The sequence below is a fragment of the Dipodomys spectabilis genome, unplaced genomic scaffold (assembly GCF_019054845.1).
Source record: "Dipodomys spectabilis isolate Male_0828 unplaced genomic scaffold, ASM1905484v1 ptg000365l, whole genome shotgun sequence".
NCBI classification, from domain to species: Eukaryota; Metazoa; Chordata; class Mammalia; order Rodentia; family Heteromyidae; genus Dipodomys; species Dipodomys spectabilis.
In genome coordinates this window covers 3424444-3447139 of record NW_024871042.1, presented here as the reverse complement: position 1 = coordinate 3447139, position 22696 = coordinate 3424444, and the positions used below count along the sequence as shown (strand labels likewise).

At 40.6% G+C, this 22696-nt stretch overlaps 1 protein-coding gene across 2 annotated transcripts in view; it reads right to left on the bottom strand.

The window, feature by feature from the left end:
- Positions 1–22696, bottom strand: part of Pcsk2 (proprotein convertase subtilisin/kexin type 2) — a 274532-nt gene that overhangs the window by 47659 nt on the left and 204177 nt on the right. The gene's annotated exons all lie outside the window — the stretch shown is intronic.

The window sequence follows — 22696 nt, the reverse complement described above, 5'->3', positions numbered from 1 at the left end:
AAGTCTTCAAATGGTTAGTAAATGGAAGCTCTGTGTTTTCCAAGTCTGTCTTTATTTGTTGGCACCCCTTGTAGGTGAGCAAACTTTCCTCAGAATCCAAAATGAATGGGAAATTTCCTTGATGGCTCCTTCAACCAATGGGCAACATGTTCTAGTTCTTCGAAGTCAGATATTTTTTAGAGGTTTTTTTTTTTTGTCTTATGCAGAAGTCTCACTTCTGCTCCTGCTGTGTCTGACAATTAATGTTGTTTCCTTTCATCTTATTGATGTTAAACCCCTGCCCAATTCCCTAACATCACCCATGATGGACATCATTCATTTACACAACACATATAAAGATTTCACCATACATCCAAGACTGCTAAGAGTAAGGTACAATAGTGCTATCTCTGTCCTTGTAAGATTTATAGTCTAGCTGGAGAAACAAGCATCAAGAAAATGGCTAAAAAATAAACAGACAATTGTAAGCTCTTATAAGCTTAGACCCTACAGTAGATGGTGAGGAGTATAAAATTCAAGTATAATCTCATTCCTCCATTTTTTTTCTTTTGAGAGTGCTTGCCACATTGGTACTGTACAATATTTATGATCAGAAGCAGTGTGGATGAAGACTACTCAGTAGTAATTTATTTAAATAAACAAATGAGCAGAGCCATTCTGAAATTTTGTCTCCCCCCACCCCGAGTCTTTTTTTCAAAATTTAATTTTATTGTCAAGGCAATGTACAGAGATGTTACAGTTACATCTATAAAGTAGCGAGTACATTTCTTGTTGAACATTGCTACCCCTTCTTTTTATTATTATTTTTTTATTGCTACCCCTTCGTTATTTTCTCCCACTTTCCCTCCTCCAAATCCCTCCCCCACCCCCAGGCATAAAGTACATTTCCAATAGAGTGTCTTGTGAGTGTCATTATTGCATTGGTTCACCCTTTGTCCTTTGTCTCACTATTTGATTGTTCTTCTTCCCTTCCTTAATTCAGATGAATGTATACATAATACACAGGCTGCCAAAATCAAATACAGTGACAACAGGGGATAAGCCATAGGAAGAAACAAAAAGAATGAAAGAAAAAAGAAATAACTTTATGCAGTACATTAACAACAACAACAAAGTAAAACCTCTAGGTTCCATTTCTGGAGTTCTTTATTTATCCTATTTCAGAATCTAGGTCTTCATCCCAACAGCAGGCCTGTAGAAAGTCTACACTGGAAGTCTGTCTGCACTCGACAAGTACCTACTGCCTTTCCTCTTCTACTTAGATCCCAAATTACTTTCATTCACTTAAAAAACTTAATTGTATGTCTGGTCTATTACATTTTTTTCCTGGGAGACCACCTATTTGGCTTTTATTTCTCCCGTGACTTTCCTTGACATATTTGGATTTCAACCCTCTCCAGGACTACTATTTTGATATATGCTCTGTTACTTTGAGTCTGGTTTATTTCTCTATAGAAGAGATTAGGATTGCCTGGTGTAGATTGGGTTGGGTAGGGAATGTGACATGAGTAGCCACTGTGACACTGTCAGAGGGAGCACTGAGTGGCATCTCTTCTGAGCTGTGTGGGGTGTGCACAGGTAAGAATGAAAACATTGGAGAGGCAGAGCTTCTGCGTGGCAAAGGACATAGCTAGCAAGATCAATAGAAAGCCCACAGATTGGAGAAGATCTTCACTAGCCATACAACAGACAAGGGTCTCATGTCTAAAATATACTCAAAAAATTAAATCCCCCAACAACAAATCTTCAAAAAAACAACTGCCCAATAAATAAGTGGGCTAAAGACTTAAAGAGAAACTTCTCTGAAGAGGAAAGAAGGATGGCCAATAGACACATGAAGAAATGCTCAACATCCCTAGCCATAAAAGAAATGGAAATCAAAACAACATTGAGATACCACCTCACTCCAGTTAGAATGGCTATAATCAAGAAGTCTAATAACAACAGATGCTGGAGGGGATGTGGACAGAAGGGAACCTTACTGCATTGTTGGTGGGAGTGTAAACTTGTTCAACCACTTTGGAAAGCAGTATGGAGGTTCCTCAAAAGAGTCCACATAGAGGTCCCCCATGACCCAGCAATCCCACTTTTGGGCATTTACCCAAATATTCAGAAACAAGACCACACTAAAACTACCAGCACGACTATGTTTATTGCAGCATTATTTACCATAGCTAAGATATGGAACCAACCCAGATGCTCCTCAGTAAATGAATGGATCAAGAAAATGTGGTATATATACACAATGGAATTCTATGCCTCCATCAGAAAGAATGACATTGCCCCATTTGTTAGGAAATGGAAAGACTTGGAAAAAATTATATTAAGTGAAGTAAGCCAGGCCCAAAGAAACATAGGTCCCATGGTTTCCCTTATTTGCAATAACTAGTATATGTCTGAGTCAAGCAGGAAAGGTCAGATAAGTTGCTGTTAGGGAAATGAACCCTAAGATACGTATTCAAATGTTTTTTTCTTTCATGTGATTGTTTCTAACACATTTATAAGATTATTTCTTTGTTGCTTTGTATGTCCCTCCCCCACAGTATAACCCCTGCTTTCACTGTATTTGATGTCGGTATAATTTGTGGAGGGGAAGGGAAAAAACAAATTGTTTAAATAGGGATACAGGTGGACCCATTGCAACAATGAGATGTACAAGTCATTATGTTGAAAATGAACTTTACGACTTTGGTTGGGGGGGGGAGGAAAATTAAGTAGGGGGGGGACGGGGGAGGATGGGAAGGGATGGGAAGGGGAAACAAAGGAGGAGGCTACAATGCTTGATAAGAAATGTACTCATTATCTTGCCCATGTAATTGTAACCCCTCTGTATAGTATTTTCACAATTAAAAAAAAAGAAAACATTGGAGAGGTTTGGGGTTCATGCTTATGGCATTATCCCGGAACCACACACCAGAAGTGGTTCTGCATGACCCTCAGTGGCAGAATATTCTGTAGGAGGCTAAGACTGATGAAGAGAGAATCAGCTGGCCTAGAAAGTTCTGGTGGTTGAGACAATGAGGAGCCAGGATTTGGGAATCTCTGTGAATTGATGGTGGGACAATGTGCATGGGTTCTTGAAGAAGCCAGAGCAGAGAGAGGGTGGAAAGCTAGCTTCTACATCATCTCCCACTCCTAATGCTGTATTAGCCCTTGGAAGCTTAAAGTCAATTCCAGAGATAGGAGGCCAGGGGAAAAAACCCCGAGCTGATTAAGATCAAGTTTCTATCAATGCAATAAGGCTGCTGGCAGATAGAGAATAGTTCAATTAGGGAAAAATGCAGGATTCTTGTACCTTATGCATAATTGCCCAAGTGACTGGTTTCTTAAAGTATTCCACTGTGGCTTATTTCTGCCTCATAATTCCTGCTGGGTTCTGGGTTGATCAACGCTCTTTGGCTCTTATTTCTGGCTTTGGTGAAGATGACTTGCTATGAGGCAGGTGGGAGTCAGAAGAAGGGGTTGGAAAATTCTGAGCTCCAAACTGGAAACTTAGAACCCTTGAAAACTCTGTGCCTATTTTTGTACCAAGAAGTAAAACCATGTGTTGTCTGGGCGTCAGATTTGGCTCTAAATGTTGAAACAGATGAAAACTTTGGAACCTGAGTAATTTTGTTGTTTGTAGAATGAATTTGATGACTAATGCTTAATTCTTTGGTCGGGGGTGGGGGGCATAGGCTACACTAAACACTAAGGAAGGCAAAGAGTTGTTCTTGTTGGGCGTATGTTTTCTGGCTAAAATTCAAATGGTTTCTAGCAAGAGAGAACGGTGAGCAATTCTTTCAAAAGTTCTGTTTATGCTTTTATAGCCAGACTCAATCATTCATTGATTTGAATTACAATGTTGTCTCCTGTAAAATTATTCGTGTACAAGAGTCAATTATACTGGCCTTGAATTATGCTAGACTTTTCTATGACAGCCATTGCTGTGGACATTTAAGAGTAGGTGGTGTTTTGGCAAATTTAGTGTTCTGGTTGTCTTCGGCTAAATGAGATGCTTGCTGTTGTTCGGACTTGTATAACTTCTTTTTAAAATATAGACCTATTTTCTTGTTTTAGAAATTACTAGCTGTTCAGCAAATGTAGCTTAATCCACTATGATTCAGGATCATGATGATTCAGTCATCGTTAAGAACTTGAATTATCTTTGGACCATCAACAGACAGTGAGAAGACTGGGCTGAATCCAAACTGACCTCAGGGCTTCCCTGGAAGTTATTTCTAGAAGAAACTTCTGATAATGGCTCATTTATTTTTCTTATGAAAGTTGAGTGCAAGGGTAGAAAGAAAGTATCTCTGGGTATTTCATAATCTGAAGGCTTTATTTCTGAGTATGAGAATACATACTCAGAAAGACAGGCCATGTTTACTCCTGGAAAAAGTTTAATAGTTTGCCCATTGTTTGCATGGGGCACTTGCACTGAATGGCCAGTGTACATACTATGCTAAAACCAGGCAAGGGCAGAATTGAATGTCACAGAACCCACTGTCTTGTTATTCCTGGAGATTAGTTTGTGTGGCCATAAAAGGCACAGGCTGACCAATGCACACTTCAGATGCAGGGGCTGGTCTTACTGAGTTCCTGAACACTGTGGTAACCATGCCCCATTGGTTTCACATCACAGAGATGCTTCTGAGGACCCCGCAGTAGAATAATGAATATGGAGTGGAAACCTTTATGACCAGTAGGCCCTCCTTGTGGGGGCTGCATAAGACCCACTTGTGTGCAGACATTTTCTTGGTGAAGGGAAGAGAGAGACATTAAAATCACATAGACCTGGTTTTGCATCTAATTTGTTTTGGCCTTGTAAAGTTTCTTTATCTTTAAAACACTGATGACACAACTGTTAGTACACAGTCGCTGTGAAGATAAAATGAAAGGATGGGTGGATTCATGGAAGCATTCTCCTTCTCTTCTCTTCTCTTCTTTCCTTTCTTCTTTTCTCTCCTTTCTTCTCCTTTCCTCTCCTCCTCTTCTCTCTCTGATCTTCTCCCCTCCCCTCCTTATTTCCCCCTCCTCTTCTTTTTCGTTCTCCACAATTTTCCTCCTCCTCCTCCTCCCCCTTCTTCTCCATCTCCCCTTCCCCCTCCTCCTTTTCTCCTTCTCCCTCTTCTCCTTCTCCCCCTTCTCCTTCTCCCCCTTCTTCTCCTCCTCCCCCTTCTCCTCCTCCTCTCCCTCCTCCTCCTCCTCTGCCTTCTTCTCCTCCTCTTCTCCCTTCTTTTCCTTCTGCTCCATCTCTTCCTCCTCTCCCTCCTCCTCTTCCTCCTCCTCCTCCTCCTCCACCTCCTCCTCCACCACCTACTCCTCCTCCTTCTTCCTCTTCCTCCTCCTTCTTCCTCAGCCTCCTGTTTCTCCTCCCCCTTCTCTCTCTCTGTATCAATGGCCTAGAACCTTGATCGTCCTGTTTCAGCTCCTCAGGGCTGGAGTTACAAGTGGGCATCACCACACCCAGCTCATTCTGTCACTTGTTTTACTTCTCTTTCTTTGGCTGCTTTGGCCACTTATAGCAATAGTCACAAAATATGGCTCATGGGTCTATTCACTATGTATTTTTGTAAATGAAATTTTATTGGAACACAGCATATTCATTTGTTTACAAATTGCAGTGGCTGCTCTGGCAGTACAATAGCAGAGTTAAATTGTTTCTGCAATACCTATCAGAGTTAAGTAGTTGTGCTGAGAACTGCAAAACCAAAAATACATACTACTTGAAATTTATTGGAAAGACTTTGAAGATGTCTGAGCATGTTCTAGACCACTTTTATTCCCAGGATGCATTCTGAAGGCCCATGCCACAACATCGTACCAATATTGTGCCTTCCTGGGAATATATGTGTGCTCTGGAATATATGTGTCTCATGTAGGAGGGTAGAGGCTGCTGAAAAGAATCAGACTTAAGCCAGTCAGATGCTTACTCCTCTCCTGTCTCATGCTAGTCAAGGGTGGATTATCAGATAAGTGACTTGGTCAGAAACTTCGGTTAGGCTCACTGGAAAGAAGTCCATCATTGGTGGAGGGCATCTCTGAGGGGCCACCCACCCTGTCATTCTTCTATCCTTCCATATACAAATGTCCTGGTCAGAACATCACCTTAGGCAGAGCAGCAGCATTTGCAGGAAACAGCCCTCCATGGTGCACAGGTGACTACTTCGGTGAGATAGGCACACATGGGGTTTGTTTATCTCTCATTCCAACAAGTGATGCTGTGTTCACATGCTAGCAATATGGGACTCTTGGGATACGCTGATGTGGGCAACCACTGGTGTGACGGAACCGATAATGTTAGAGCACAGAGGGTCAAACTCTGTGGTCTGACCACAAAGCTGGGAAAGTGGTTTCTGCAATCAGGGTTGCCATGTGCAGTCGGGCAGGTCCTATGAGATGTGCACGAAGATGGGGAATCTTATAAAACAACTGGCCATCCCAGAGGGGCTACCCCCCACCCTGCCTGCTTATTCATCTGCATAGAACATGGGCAGATTTGTTGTTGTTGTTGTTTTTTGGGTCTGGTCGTGGGGCCTGAACTCTGGGCACAGCACAGCTCAAGCCTAGCACTCTACCACTTGAGCCACAGCGCCACTTCCGGCTTTTTTCTTTTTGCTTATGTGGTGCTGAGGAATCGAACCTAGGGCCTCATGCATGCAAGGCAAGCGCTCTACCACTGAACCACCTTCCCAGCCCCCATGGGCAGATTTGAATTGCTGTTTTACACCCATTGCTAGGAAGTGCCTTCTTCAATTTCATGCAAAAGCACTATGAATATACTAGAATGTCTATGAACCATGACAAGAATTAGGCCTCTGTGCTTATAATCCTATAAAAAGCTTATCTCTCAAAGAAATTAAACCATAGAGATCAGAAGTCTTTGGTGAGACATCAAATAATAGAAGACTCAAAAAACATGTCAGATACTCGGTCTTTAAGATCATGTGTCGAGTGATTAATTGCCACTGCGATTGCACAGCTATAGGAATTTAGAACATGAAAGTACATGGCATGCTTCCCTTTATTCAGGATTGCTACTTTCCCTCAGGGCATTTAACCAAATAACCCAGCTAGGAGCTCTATAACAGTATTAGCTGAAATTGCACTGTGCTCATGGGCTAATGAAAGAGAAATGAGCTTCCCTAGATAGAATCTCAAACTGCAACCATATTGTCCCAGAACAAAGCTCATCTGCATGGAAACTGAACAACAAAATAGCCCAGTCTCTTAGAGCTTCAAGAATTTTGCTATTGCGCCTACTTGCATCTAATATGGCCATGGCTGAATGTTCCCAACTGTGCCTATTTTGATTTTCCTCAAATAATTCTCTTGCATGCACTGGTTTAACGATAATGTTCAGCTCACTTTTGACTGAAACCAACATTAAGGGGATTTATGTCTATATTAAGCCTGACTATAAAACTTAATGAAATTTAACATTTCTCTAGCACTTGAAAAATTTACAGAAAAATGCATAGTCAGAAATTGTTGGACATCTTCCCCCCCCATACTCCTAAGGTTTCTAGAGTTGTTTATTATTTTTTGCCATCAACACAGTGTTCTCAGATGGTAGAGTTGAGCATTTCTCTCATTCTTTTCTTGAGTCTAGAAAGTCTAGGAGCTTCTCTAGTTACTAGAGCACTCTCCAGGTTAGAGGAAAGATGTAATATAAGTAGTTAGATGACACAGGTATCACCATATCTCCAGCCATATCTTTTCCAACTCTGAGCAATGCTATCTTTTGACTCTATCTTGCCACCGTCCAGCAGAATTGGAGGTTTTAAGCACTGATTATAAAAGGAACTGCTAACAACAATACTTCCTAATGCCTAGCAAAGTACTCTCAATTAACAAAACCTTCCATTTTTTCCCCCTAAAGGAATATTGACTATCTTATTTTCTTAGATATCTCCCCAGACATTTTGGGGTACTGTGTTGAAGAAGAAAGGGAGCAGTCACTCTGAGTAACAGTTAAGGCAGCCATTGGAAGGTTCTTGATAGTGCTCTTTGCCTGCCTACCTTTATGGCATCTCTTAATACTTTCCATGGCTAGTGTAGCTTTTACTAAGCTAGTCTGAGGCCTGTTCCCATGCATATTTTTTTGTTTCTTTTGTGTCGATTCTGGGGCTTGAACTCAGACTCTGGCTGCTGCCTCTTAGCTTTATTTTTCACCAAAGATGGGTGCTCTACCACTTGAGCCATGCTTCCAATTCTGGGATTTTGTGGTTAATTGGAAGCTTTTCTGTCTGGGCTTGCTTTGAACCACGATCCTTAGATCTCAGCTTCCTGAGTAGATATGGTTACAGGTGTGAGCTACCAGAGCCTTGACCCACGGAATAGATCGAGAGGGAAGCATTCCTTGGTCATAAATTCGCCAGAGTTGCCTCTAAGACAGCTTCACTTTTATTTTCATTTGACACTGTTAAAATTTAATCTTAAACCACAAATAAAAAGAAGCCTCAACAACAACAAAAGACAGCTTCAAAACCCAGGCAGAAAGAAATTTACATCTGTATTTCCATTAGCTATCACCTAGCATCTAGCATTTTCTTCCATGATGAGTAGGAAATAAAAACTACAGTACCCTGTGAACTTGTCACCATTATATTTTGTTATATACTTATGATAGCAGATATTCAGAGATACCTTTTCAGTATGTTCCATGGGATTTTGTTTTTAATCTATTGGAAAGAATGAGGCTGGTTACCTTTTCACAAATGTGTATTTTTCTTTTTTGTCGGTTGTGGGGCCTGAACTCTGGGCCTGGATGCTGTCCCTCAGCTCTTTAGCTCAAGGCTAGTGCCTTGAGTCACAGCACCATTCCCAGTTTTTCTGCTTATGTGGTGCTGAGGAATTGAACCCAGGGCCTCAAGTATGCCAGGCAAGCACTCTACCACAGAACCACCTTCCCAGCCCCTGTATTTATAATCTTTTGATAACTATGACTTAACATAATTGCTTTTCTTAGTGTTGTGGTCTGAAAACTTGTGTCCTTTCATTCATCTGTTGAAATCTAGTTTTTAGTGCACTGGTAATTAAGAAGTAAGGTCTAGAGCTGGGCAGTAGTGGCTCAGACCTGTAATCCTAGCTACTCAGGAGGCTGAGATCTGAGGTTCACAGTTCAAAGCCAGTCCTGGCAGACAAATCCAAGAGATTCCTATCTCTAATTAACTAACAAGTGGAGGTATGACTCAAGTGGTAGAACATTAGCTTTGAGCAAAAAAGCTAAGCGATAGCACAAGCTCTTGAGTTAAATCCCATACTGGCATATACAAAAACGTGAGCTCTTTGGTTAAGAGGCCATAAGGGTGGAGCTCCTGTGAACGAGATTAGCAGCCTTATAAAAGAGGCTTGAATGAGCTGCTTCCCCTTTCTTAAAATCTAAAATATGGCTTTTAGAATAAAGGGACACAGCACTTTGTATACATGGGTGGAGTGCTAATTGGTACAATCTTTTTGAATTCAGTAACATCTATCAAGATGAAATGTGAACTGAGCATTTCACCCAGTGATTCTCACTGCTGACAGTCTATCTAACCTATGGCTACATTTGCATATGTATGAAAGATATATGTTTACATATATTCACATAGCCATAATTATAATAGTGAAAATTAGAAGCAACCTGAATCACTAAGTTGGGGATGAGTTAAGTAAACTATAGTGCATTCACAAGATGCAAAAATCTGCACCTCTGGCCAAGAATGAGGTCTAAAGTCTACAGGGAATTCATTCTTGGATATGTTATTAAGTAAAAAATGGCAATGTCCAGAATAGAGTACGTAATGAACCCCCATTTCTATAGAAGAAGGATATATACTTGATGGTAAATGCATTGAGCTTCTTTTTTTCAGAGAAACATGAGTTGTTTTTTTGTAAATAGAGTTTTATCTATAGGTAGGATCTGGGGCTCTAGGGTGGAAGGTTGAGATTTGAGGATCACAGTTCAAAGCTAGTCCTGGCAGATAATGCATAAGCTTTTTAGTTTAAAATTTTTGACATAGTAATAATAACTATTTTGACATAGTAATAAATAGCACATATGGAGCACTTATTTTGTGCAAGGGACTCTTTCATATGTTTTGAATGCATAAGCTTGTCTTTATGCTATTGTTAGATAGATAGGGTTCTTATTATCACCCCCATTTTATGAGCAAGGAAACTGAGGTACAGAGAGGTTGAATGCTTGCCCAAGATCACGCAGATGATAAAAGATTAAAAGCAAAGATTTTGGCCAGCAGTCTGGTTCTAGAAGCTTCTCTCCTACCTATCCAATCTTGCTCTTCTGCATGGAAATCATAACAATTGCATTCTGCTACATGCATTATTTAAAAGAGAAAAACAAATGTCTAGCAAATATGAAAGACTAACTTGATGCATTTACTCCCCCAGAGCACCAATGGATCACTCTGTAGATAAACAGAGCTAATAATTTAATCCCTCACACTGAGCTAAAGAATGCTAAAGATCCTGGAAAATGTATCTTTTACTTGTATGGTCCATTCTTTTTCTTCTTTTTTTTTTGGTTGGTCCTGGGGCCTGAACTCTGGGCCTAGGTGCTGTCCCTCAGATCTTCAGCTCAAGGCTAGCGCTTTACCACTTGAGTCAGTGCCATGTCTAGCCTTTTCTGCTTATGTGGTGCTGAGGGATCGAACCCAGGGCCTCATGCATGCAAGGCAAGCACTCTACCACTGAGCCACCTTCCCAGCCCTCTTCTTGTTTCTTTTTTAACAGCATGATTTTATTTAATGAATTCTCTCATCCAAGATTGGTATAATTTGGGAAAGCTAATTTTTCTGCTTTTAACTCATTCCTTTATTGTCAGTGATTATGGTGTACCTTATAGATGTAGGGGTTTAAACAAGGATGGAAGGGGTGGGACTGATCAAGATGCTTTGTACAGATAATTGGATATGTTACATTGAAACCCCTTTGCAAACCATTTGAAGATCATAAAAATGACAGTGTAGTTAAGTGATATTGGTGGCTGGATTACTTAAAAGCTGAAATCTTTGATGATCTTGCCTTTCCTTGTTTTTTTTTTCCTTTCCCTTTTTATTTTCCTTTCCTTTTTTCTTCTTTTCTTCCTTTCCTCTTCAGCATTATCTGATGTCTTTTAGATATCTGGGTAGAACTTGAACACGTTGGCAGAGGATAAAATTTCATAAGATGCTGTTAAAGCCCCTAGTGCTATTGAATGCTTTAAGACATGGGGCCTCATGGGAATTTTTAGGTTATTGTGGGTGCCCTTGAAGGGAATTATGGAACTCTGATCTTTCTCTTTTTCTCTCACTTCTGGACTCTGAGGTAAACAGCTTTATTCTACCATGAGCTCCTTGCCTAGATGGGTGGCCTCACCACAGGCTGAAACGCAATGGGGTAACTGACTACAGACTAAAACCAGCAGAACTGTAGGCTGACAGACTTTTCCTCTAAGTCAATTATCTTGGGTATTTCGTTATAGCAACAGAAAGCTGACCAACACACATGCTCATCTTTGATGCTTACTCTTTACTGCAAATAGCCTGACACTGCAGGAACCTGTGATTTCTTTCAAAATGCTCCAACCTCCTTGTTATGCCAATGACAAAGTCTCTGTGTAGAGATCCTCTAGCTTTAACACCTCCCTGAACATGTTAACCCTTTTATTCTGACAGAGGTGAGCACTAGTAGGCAGAAACATCTCCGCTTCAGTGGTTTTCACGACATTTACTTTGAGTTATGTCAAGGGATATTAGTTGTTTTGCTATTTGAAATAGTGATTTATAGTTTCCCTTTCAAATACATCTATTTCATGTTCAAAGAGTGACTCAATTTATAAAAACACAGTAGGCAAATAATATTACTAGTCACTGAAAATTCAAAAGGTGTGTTGTGACAGGTGGATGTTTGGGAAACACTGGAAAACAGTAATGGTAAAATTTGTGGCTTTGACTTTTCCAATGATCAGCAGAGTCAGCTTTAAAAAGTGGTCCTGGAATTACAGACCTCTGTGAGAGGTTTGAGGAAGTGATGGGAATCCTTTCTCTCCTCAAGTGGTGACATCATGGCTTCAGTCTTTGTCAGCTTGTAGACTATTGGTCAAATATATTCATTCATTTCTTCAGCTAATTGTCTACTTATTTCTTTTGCTGAGTTAAACATTTATTGAACAACTTAAAAAAATCAACTATTTGTCAGACAAGCCATTGGAGAGCAGTTTGTCCTTGACTAGGGTATCTTATTAGCCCTCCTGAGCTAATACACTAGTTTATGGAATGGTAAATGAACTCTTTGCCTACCACATGCTGCAAAAGAGAATTGCCTGGAAGATTTTTAGACACATAAATGTTTAAGCAACCCTTTTGAAGTAGAACAGGGACATTTTCAGGGTCAAGAGGCAGGTTCACAAGCCACTAATTCCTATAGGTAAAAGTAAAAATATAGCTCTTCCCTTCCTTGTTCATGATGTGCGGAATGGGTTCATCCCTTACCCCTGTCTCCTTCCTATCCTTCTACTCTTATCATAGGGACAAAACCTTCCAGTTAGAGTATAGCACAATCCATGATGTCCTCAAAGAACCTGGTTACTGATCTCTGTCCTATACAAGGAAATCTTAAAACAGGAGGAGCAACTCAACAAACAGAAAACAACAAGCCATCCCCATGACTAGTGGAAAATTACTGGAGCATGGACCCATCTAACACCTAAATAAAAGGGCCTATTTCTTCCTCTGATTAGGATCGGGGAGAGCCTAACCCTTCTCTGTCCCCTGTACCCCTTCTCCATTTGCCTGATAGTTTTGTTACAAGGGTAAAATTTCCCTTGCCTTCTGTCATCCCAGTTCTAATTTAATTGATCTGAGGTGGGTCTGAGCATCAGTAATTCAAAACCAAACCAAACAATGGAACCATTTCTAGAGATTGTGCTGTTCAGCTGAGGCTGGGAAACCCTGTTCCAGCTCCTCTGTCACTAGTGCCCATTAGAGCCCCAAGTGTGGGCCTAGGGCAGTTACATACTTGACATAGAGACTGTCACGTCCCAGACCAGATTGACTGAATCTGTGTTCTAACAGGATGTTCAGGCACATTGGCCCTTTTATTTGTAAAATGGCTGCCCATTTTGCCTTTGGTCTCTCCTCCCTTGAAGACTCCGTAATCTCTCTGTTACAATCTCTCATTGTCCCTAAACTCTCAGGGAGAAAGCAAATTTGACAAGCTCTTCTTAGAGTAACTAAATCTAGTACATTGCCCTTCCCAATATCATTTGCTTTAACAGAGAATGGATACTGAAAGAGGCTAAAGAAGTTAATCTCTAATAATGAACACAAAAAGGTAGTGGTTTGGGAGCATCAAGGCTTCTAGGCATGTCTCAAGTTGGTTACTTCTAAGAACCCAGATTTCACAGTCTTTTTATTCCATAGGAGACACCCGAGGAACCCAAGAAAACAAGATAGTGTGTGATTGCTATGAATAATGTTAGTAGATTTACTGTTGCTTCTGGCAGGTGAGGGCCTGATGCTACAAAACACAAAAGTGTGGGACAAAGGGTTTCCTGCTGTTAAATAAATTTTGATGAGTACTAAGGCCTGGGTTATTTTTGTCTCCTGTTGCTTAAAAAATGTTTGTGTCAAAGCTTCAAAATTACAGCCAATTAGAGATAAATGAAATGCCAAGTTGCAGTAATGACACCAGGAGTTAAAGCATTCCTTTTCAAATGTGTTTAGATATCAGTGCATTATTTTTCTTCTTCATCTTGCCTCTTTCCTAAAGAGAAAGGATGCATATTTTCTGAACTCTAACAGATGATACAGACAAAGTTAAGTTTACAATGTACTGAGATGTAACTGAGATTTAGCAAAACTCAGGGTCATACAAGTCCCCAGAGTGCTCTGCAATTCTGTGATTGCTTGGCCCCACGGTCCAAACTTGAGCTCTATGAAGCAGATCCAAGCTCATGACCTACTCCATCGAGATGACTGCCCCAGAGTGGATCAATTCTCCTAGTCTTGAGCTAGCTCTGCTGCCTTGCTCCATTTCCTAGTAGCCTTTGGTGCTGAGGTCTATCTTTGCAGCCCACATGACAAAGCTGACCTTGAAAGAGCTGCATAAAAGCCACTAGGACACAGTGCTTCTCTTGTAACTGAATTTTTCACTCCTATGAAGGCATTGCATATCTTACATTCCTAAGTGCCTTGAGTTAAATTTACTTCTTATGGGGAGGTGTGGGGGAAGAAAGCCACTTGCAGCAGTGCTGTACTTTATTATCTACTATTAAAAAAAAGAGGGTCATACAGCAGCACTGACTAATCTGAGGTTGATGAGCAAGGAAAGGTATGGATTGTAGGTTTTAGAAGGCAGTGGAATTTCATCTTGATAGCTTAATGAAAGGGTAAGGCTAGCAATCAGTGGGACCACAGGGGTGCCCTCTTTGCCTCAGGAAAAGCCTGGAGCTGGATTTGCAGTCACTACACTTATGGAATGTGGATGAAGGTACATTGAAGTGGCCTGGTGGAGTTGGCTCCATAGGCAATTTCTGTTTGATGTTCACAGCTCCACAAAGACCAAGTGTGCTGTCAAAACTGTGCAGTAACTAGCACGTAAATCAGTGCAAGGCAAGCAGAGGTGCAGCTTTTGGAGAGGAATCAGGAGATAATGTAGCAGCCAGGGTCTCAATTTGTGTTGTCAAGGAGATGAGGTACAAGTCAATTTATGGTCCCCTCCTTTTGATGAGGTGTTTTCTGATGGATGAGCTGTAGACATGCTCAAGGTGGCTGCAGCCTGGTCCCATCTATGGAGTTCTTTCCGCCTTTGAAGGGCATGTGAGGTCAGGAATACTACCTTTGAGTCTAAGTGTCTTGAGAGAGATGGAGACACTAGTTCATGTCTTCTGCTGTCTCTACTGGCTGATTACACAACCTCCATATTACCTGCCTCTTCTTTCTCAAGCCCCAAAATAGCAGAGGTGAGTTATCGATAGTTGAGTCACCTCATTGAAGGGATTGTACTGTCTGGGATATCATTTATTGGAGGTTTTATTTTAAGCACATCTTACACAATGTTTTTATTCTCCTGTCAAAAGCCCAGCTATACGGATAACAGATTTGACACAAGGGTCTACACTGTATATGTGAACGACCTATGTATCTAACTCAGCCCACATTTATCTCACTTGAGTCTCAGCCCAGTTTTGAGAACTAAGTACTGTTAACACATCCTGCAGATAAGAAAATGGGAACTTCATGAGGTTACAAGCTTTGCTCAAGATTTTCAGCTAGAAGTGATTGAATTAGTACTAGAAATGAGATCATCTGACTCAGGCACCTTCTGTCCTCTCTGCATGATGTGACATTTGCAGCATATGCTAATGCAAAAGAATAAAGAGAAAAATGTATGGGATGGCAAGCACCTCACTCAGCCCCGAATCCCAAGTCCTGAAAGGAACACCAAGACCTCAAAAACATCAAATAGCACTGAGACTGGGGGTCTCAACAGGAGAGAAGGAGCTCAGGGCTTTGGGTTTCCATCTATTTTCTCTTCCCTAAAGAGTCAAACTCAAAAACTGGTCAGTCATCTTCTCACTGGTTTCTTTTTGCTTTGAAGAATTAATCCCTGTTTTGGTGGTGTTGCAGGATAACCTTGCTAAGAAGAGAAGATGAAAAGAGAGGACCATGACCTTGGGAGATGAGTGGAAAGAAAGCCTCAAATGCATGGTAATTAGCTCCCTGTTTATAGCTGGAAAAAAGCTAAGTGGCTCAGTACCCTTTCATGAAGAAGTTGAGTCTTACTTTTAAATGAGGCCAATTTTATGTTCCTTGCTAATGTGAAATGTGGCCAATGGGCGGAGGGAGGGGAAGAACGGATCCCCAACTGTTATGAAGAAAGATTAAATGCACGTCTATTTCCTTTCACAGCTATTCATCATTTTAATTGGTTTTGAAGCCAGAAAACTTTGACAGCATTTATGATGGGAATCCAACTTCATAATTCATAAACTATGGAAAAGTGATTACAGGCTTCATTTGGAGGCTGTGCACATAGCTTATTAAGTTGCTACAAGATAGAACCCTGGTATCCACATTAATCACACAACCCTCTGTGCATGGGTTCCGGCAGGTGAGTTACACACTCTGGTCCCTTGGGAAGGAAATGTTCTCTTCTAGATCTTTTGCAGATGACATTTGTCTGACTCATGGTGTCCCTTGCTACTACTGTGATTCTAGGAAGCTTTCGAATCAGGAGGAGAGTTCCCTGAAAACCCTTGCCTTATCATCCTCAGCCCTTCACCTTTGCAGCTCCCCATTTGAGACTATCTTAGCATCTTTGTTGGCTTTCCATAGCCTCCAGCAATGACCTTGTTGAAATCACAAAGGTTAAATGTCAGTGATTTCTTCTCTACTCTACTTCTCTTACTATCTGATCACCAGTGTGTCTCACTGGGGCTGAAAAAAAAATTCCTTGTCTAGTGTGTGTGTATGCATGTGTATGCATGTGTGTGTGTGTGTGTGTGTGTGTGTGAGAGAGAGAGAGAGAGAGAGAGAGAGAGAGAGAGAGAGAGAGAGAGAAAGAGAGAAAGAGTGTGCCCGAGAGAGAATGGTCTCAATCTAAATTTGTATTTTATTTCACTATTAAACCACCTCCTAGAAGTTTTAGGCCCAAGTTGTTACTCCCTAGTTGCACATCCACAATTGTTCTTACAATTAATTTTTTTTGTCAATAGTAGGGCTTGAACTCTTGTCTTAGGTGCTGTCCCTGAGCTCTTCAGCTCAAGTTGAGTACTCTACCACTTGAGCCATAGCACCACTTCTGGTTTTCTGGTGGTTAATTGGAGATAAGAGTGTCACAGACTTTCCTGCTGGGTCACAATCGATTTTTGTTGTAGCTCAAAGGTCACTATTTTTTTCTGGAAAGGGTCAGATAATAAATATTTTAGGCTTTTGTAGACTTTCTGGTCCCTGGCACAATGACAATGACTGATATCTGTCTTAGGACTGGGAAAATGTATATGGCTGTGTTCCCATAAAGCATTATTTATAGCTGGCTGTGGTAGGTCATACCTATAATTCCAGCATTCAGGAAGCTAAGGCAGGGAGATTTTGAGTTCGAGGCCAGCTTTGGCTACATAGTGAGCTCCTGCCTCAAAACATCAATGAACCAATGAACCAGCAAACAAAGGAACAAATGAACCAACCAATCAACAGACAACAAAATGAAACAAAAAACCCTCACCCCAAACACAAATCAATTCCCCTTAAACTTTATTTTCAGAGAGAAAAAAAGGAAAAAGAAGAAAAGGAAAAGGAGAAGACAAGGGGCAGTCTGCAGTCTATAAGAACCTTGATTGTTGTAGGTTGACTCTTCCTAAAGACATTGAACTTGTATCTCTAGTATGGAAGCCCCAACCATTTCACACTCCCTAGAGATGACTTTATTTGGAAACAAGGTCTTTTTAGATATAAACAAATAAAGATAGGGTTTTATTGGATTTGAATGGACCCTAAATCTGGTATTCTCATAAGAACACAATGTTATTATGAGAATATGTGCAGACACAGGACACAAATAGCTTATGCCTGTAATCCTAGCTACTTAAGTGGCCAGGATCTAAGGATTGAAGTTCAAAGCCAGCCCAGGCTAGAAATAGGAAGTCAATAAGACTCTTATCTCCAACTACCCACTACAAAGCCAAAAGTAGAGCTGTGTGGTTGAAGTGGTAGAACACTAGCCTTGAGCAAAAATGCTAAGGGACAGAACCCAGGCCCTGAGTTCAAACCTCAGCATTGGCACCAACAATATAAAAGAAAAAAAGAAAGAAAGAGAGAGAGAGAGAGAAAGAAAGAGAAAGAAAAAGAAGGGAAAAGAAAAGAAAGAAAAGAAAAGAAGAAAAGGAAAGAAAGAAAAGAAGAACATCATGTTCTTATGAGAATACACACAGACACAGGGCACACAGAGGAGAATGTCAGGAGTAGAGGGGACCCATGACTGGGGCAATGGTGTGTGCCAAGGTGCACCTAGGATTACTAGAAGCTTCTAGAACCCAAGAGAGAAGCCTGGCTCAGAGCTTCCAGAAGAACTATGCTGCTGATGCCTTGATTTGGACTTCTAGCATCCTGGAATGAGAAAGAATACATTTCTGTGGCTTTAAGTCACCCAGCTGGTAGTGATTTATTACAGCATCCTTAGGAAGTTGACATATGGTTTTATCAATATCTTTCCCCCTGGATACAGGCATCTGCATCCATACATGTTCTTCTATGTTCTGTCTGGAATTCTCTTGTTTCTTAATGTGGCTAAGTAGAGGAGATGAGCTCAAATACCTTCTGATACAGGACAAGTTTTTTGCAAACAACTCTGCTGTGGAAGGGTGTCTTGAATGCATGGCTCATGTATCCAACCTGTCCAGGTCACTGTAAGAGCATCAAGAATGTGGACTGGGTCTTTTGCCTGTATCTCTGTGCACACAGTAGGCTCAGTGAATACGGTAAATGAATAAACTAATCACAGGAATTGGTTCTGTTATTTTGTTAATTCTAGTATCACATGCCATTTTGAGAGCTGTCAGGTAGTATTTGTGCCTGTATTTCTTTTCTCCTTTCCTTTCCCCCTCCCTCCCTCCCTCCCTCCCTCCTTCCCTCCCTCCCTCCCTCCCTCCCTCCCTCCTTCCTTCCTTCCTTCCTCCCGCCTTTCCTTTCCTTTCCTTTCCTCTCCTCTCCTCTCCTCTCCTCTTTCCTCTCCTCTCCTCTTTCCTCTCCTCTCCTCTCCTCTTTCCTCTCCTCTCCTCTTTCCTCTCCTCTCCTCTCCTCTTTCCTTTCCTCTCCTCTCCTCTTTCCTTTCCTCTCCTCTCCTCTCCTCTCCTCTCCTCTCCCTTTCATGCCAATACTGGAGCTTGAACTCAGGGCCTAAGGGAAGTGTTCTACCTCTTCAGCCACACAGCTCTACTTCTGTCTTTTTAGTGGGTAGTTGGAGATAAGAGTCTCATTGACTCTGTTTCTGGCCTGGGCTGGCTTTAACTTTCAATCCGTAGGTCCTAGCCACCTGAATAACTAGGACTACAGGCATGAGCCATTGGTGCCTGGCTTTGCTTATTATTTTTTTACATTAACAAAATTACTGAAATATGATTGTTTATTTTTAAAATTGTGCAGAGCAATATGAGCATGTTTCCAAGAGACTTCAAACCATTGAACACTCAATATTCAACTTTTCACTACTTGTCCTTTTTTTCTACTATCATAATATTGATATCTTCCAGCCTCCATCTTGTTTTGTTTTTTGGGTTGGGGGGCAAGATTTCACTGTGTAGCTCAAGATTCCCTTAGAGCTCATGAGTCTCCTACCTTAGCCTCCTGAATGCTGGATTACAAGCATGAGCTGCTATACCTAGGTCAGATCTCCTGTCTTCAGTTGTCAGTATTATACCACTTTTATTTATATTACACTCAGCTATGGTTGTGTTAAAGCAGGATTATTTGCATATTATAATTGCATTTTTGCTGTTATTTTAGAAAAATAAGTGAAACAATGAAGAGGATATTTGCTGACACTAGAGATAAAAATAGGGGACTCACAAACTTAATGCAATTGAAACAAGATAGAGATCCTAAGATGTGCTGCAAACACAAAATCTTCAACCCTGGTCAAATATTCATTGGACTTAACAGCATTCAATTGCCATAGGAAAGGGAAAAGTTTTTAAATAGTCTTCTTTTTGAAGACAAACCATCAAAAATTATGTCTATGAGTTGAAGCATAATAGGGATTGTATAATCATGATAATTTTAACTTTTTAAAGCTTTCTGGGAACATAATCTTACATTATAAATGCATACTTGATGTTCAAATTTGTGAGCTGCATATATTCTCTAAAATTCAAATATAATCAGAATTTTATGTGAAATTTATTGCATTTAGTTTAAAAAACTCAAGATTTGGGGCTGGGAAGGTGGCTCAGTGGTAGAGCGCTTGCCTTGCATACCTGAGGCCCTGGGTTCAATTCCCCAGCACCACATAAGCAAAAAGAAAAAAGCCGGAAGTGGCTCAAGTGGTAGAGTGCTAGCCTTGAGCTGAAGAGCTGAGGGACAGCACCCAGGCCCAGAGTTCAAGCCCCACGACTGGACCCCCCCCCAAAAAAAACCCCAAAAACAAAACTCAAGATTTATTTGTTTATAAATAGCTGCAAAACTTGTAACGTATAAAAGTGGAGGGGCAAAAGAAAGAACAGAAGTGTCTTGGCTTAGCTTGACAGGTAAGTTGGAATCAAACCAGACAGGTGACCTTCTGGGCAGCAGCATGATCTGAGCACTTATCTGCTGTTGAGGACACAGCTGGCTGGGATGGACAGTCAGACAAGAGCAGACAAGCAACTCATATCTAGACCAATGCGTCTTCATAAATAAGAGTGATATTCATAGGGAAGCATTTTCTCCACCCTAGGAGCAAGCAGTCTTTTTCTAGCTTCCATGAACTCTGAAACTAGATAAGTTGCAGGTAGCTATCCAGACTCTCCAGTAAATCCAAGATAGAGGAAATCTTAATTACACACAAAAACCTGTATGTGAATGTAAATGGAAAGTTAGAGGAAGTAAGATGGCCGCCAAACACTAGGGAATCGCTCCAACTTTCTCTAACAAAACAGAGAATTGGGTTCCTAACACTCACTTCTCCCCAAAAGATGGACAACAATAAATATAGAAATAAGCAGAGAGTCACAGGAACTGAAAAAACCCCTCATAACTTGTACACGTAAGGATGGAAAATTGCAAAAAGCTCTCACCCATCCCCACATCCTGCTCCAGCAGTGGGCGAAAATGGCCAGACGGCTGCCTTGGACCCTAGGACCCACTAATGGACTGAAGCTTTCTGACGCTGAAAACTCCCACACCACCAGACCTGGACAGTGCAGAGAGGAATGGAGATATAAAAACAACTTCAAGAGCACAAAGAAGAAATGACAAGGAAAATCCAAGACTCCCAGAAAGATTCAGAGGGAAAAATAGACCTGCTATACACCACATTAAAAGATGAAATGGGCACTATGAGGACTGATTTCGGAACCATAAAAGGTTCAATTTCTACAATGCAAACTACAGTGGAATCCATAGGTAACAGAATAAGTGAAATGGAAAATAGAACTTCAGAAATCAAAGATAAAACAGAGGAGTTAGAACAAAAAGTCAAAAGTATGGAAAAAACACTCAGAACCTACCAAAGAAAAGTCCAGAAATTGGCAGACTCAGCTATGAAATCAAATCTATACATAATTGGGGTGAGGGGGGAGAATTTAATAGTAAAGGCATTGAAAACCCCCACTCTTAAGAGAGAAAAATCTTACCTGCTTAACAGAAGCATATAAAGGACCCTCAGTAGACTGGATCCAAGAAGAATCACTTCTAGACATATCTTAGTAAATACATTAAACACAAATAGCAAGGAACTGATTTTAAATGCTTCACTGCAGAGCTCTCCACACAAACCCTTAATGCAAGGAGAGTCTGGAATGGTATAATCCAAGCACTGAGGATAAACACTTGCCAACTCAAACTGATCTACTCAGCAAATGTATCATTTACATTAGATAGTGAAACCAAAACCTTTCATGATAAAAAAAAATTAAAAGAATTTGTAATCACTAAACAAGCATTACAAAGAATTCTAAAGGGAGGAATACAATCTGAAGAAAACAATGAAAATCAAAGAAACCCATCAAAGATCACTTTAGTAAACACAGGAAGAGGAAAAAAAACAAAATATAGGAAATTAAGAAAATGACAGGAAGCGACACAGTTTTTATAATAACACTCAACATTAATGGACTCCAAACAAAAGAAGAGTAACAGATTGGATCAAAACACAAGATCCATCTAATGTGTGCATTCTGTTTTGGGTTAATTTTGAGTTGATTAAAGCTTCCACTAATTATGATATATGTCTTTTAATATATTACCTGTATGCTACATTTATTGAATAAATAAAAGATGTAAAAAAAAGATGTTAATTTCTAGCCTCAGATAAAAGAATTCAGATACAGACATTTACACAAGATAACATACCTTTAAATATAAAGAACGATCAAGAATGTCATAAAGGCTATATAGCTAACTTATAATAGAAAATAGTCTAAGAAGGAGAAGAGGAAGAGGAAGAAGAAGGAGGAGGAGGAGATGGAGGAGGAGGGGGAAGAGGAAGGGGAAAGGATGGGAGGAGGAGGAGGAGAGGAAGAGGAAGAAGAACTTGTCTCAAGCACGGGGTCTTTCTTTCCCCCACCACACCGCAAAAAATGTACATGGAAAATTTATTTTATTTAATTTTCCCTTACATTTCCCTTTTGTCTTACCAAACTTTGAACTCTATTGCCTGACCCATGTCCCTTGCCCAAAGTTTTACATTGAATTGCCCAAAACTTGAAGTTATCCAGTGTCCCATAGCTGGAGATCAGGTAAACAAAATGTAGTAGAGTCTGCAGTAGAGCACAATAGAGCAATACAAAAGAAAACATCATTGAGATGCACAACCCCATGGCTGGAACATAAATGTGTAAAGGAAGCTTTGCTCAAAAGTCTATCCACTGTCTTATCCCATTTATAGGACAATTTAAAACAGACTCAACTGTAGAGCAGGAAGACAGATCTGAGGAGTTTTGCCTACAAGGGACGCATGAGGAAATTTTGAGGGGAGGGTGATGAGAATGTTCTAATCTTTTGATTGCGGTGATTTTATATGTATGACAAAACTC